We start from the raw sequence: 948 nt of genomic DNA on the forward strand, positions 1-948 counted from the left end.
ATATCTTATGAAATTATTTAACCCCTTCTTCATTAAAAATTAAATTAGTTTTTTGGTACTCATTAACTTAGTACATTTCCCTCAAAAAAAAGCAGCTAGCATAGGTAAATAGTTTCATAAAGATAAAAACATTTAAGTTCAATTAAAAATAATTTACGTTTGCTTGAAAAGAATTACACTACTTATTCGTAATTTTGGGACTGCGATGTTAAAGGCTGTTTCTTGGTAATTTTGTTTTGCTAAAACCAAAAATTGTAGTTAATATTTACAAACACATTGGATTTCTTGTATTGTCAAAGGGTGTAGAGATCAAAACACCACCATTTACAAAAATAGCTGACTCCTCAAATACCCCACAGACCACTTAGCACACCAGTCGCTAATTTGCTGAGGATTGTTATTAGAGGTTTAGCAGGATATATCACAATTGTTGTACAAAAATCTGGCATCTCTCGTATTCAGCTGTGTAATTTCGAGCTCCTGTAAATTTATTTAATTTATATTTTAAAACTGTTTTGAACATTTTTGAAATAAGTGATCCGTAAAGATAATTTATTCCGCCGAGTCACTTTCAATTTGTTTTTGTTGCTATATTCTAAAATAGTGCAATTGTTGGTGTTAACTTATATTGCTTATCTACATTTTTTTCTTGTTTTTATTCGTTTTCCATCTTTGTTCACAGCTGTTTGCGAGTTTCTTACTTTTCGGGTATCACAGTGCATCTCAAACTGCTCACTACATTGGATGTTGCCTTTGATAACTTACATTGCATTTATTTGTTATAAATATTTTTGTCATTTCTCTTTCTACTTTTATTATTTAATTTTTATATTTTTATTTAAATTTTTTTATTGCTGTGTGACGGGCTTGCCCATCTGAAATGTGCTGCACTGACAGGAAGAATTTTGGATTCTATTCTTGACAGTAAGGGCTTGCGCTGGTCTTGCA

Source organism: Bactrocera latifrons, unplaced genomic scaffold (genome assembly GCF_001853355.1).
Source record: "Bactrocera latifrons isolate USDA-ARS-PBARC rearing strain unplaced genomic scaffold, ASM185335v1 scaffold_64, whole genome shotgun sequence".
Lineage (NCBI taxonomy): Eukaryota > Metazoa > Arthropoda > Insecta > Diptera > Tephritidae > Bactrocera > Bactrocera latifrons.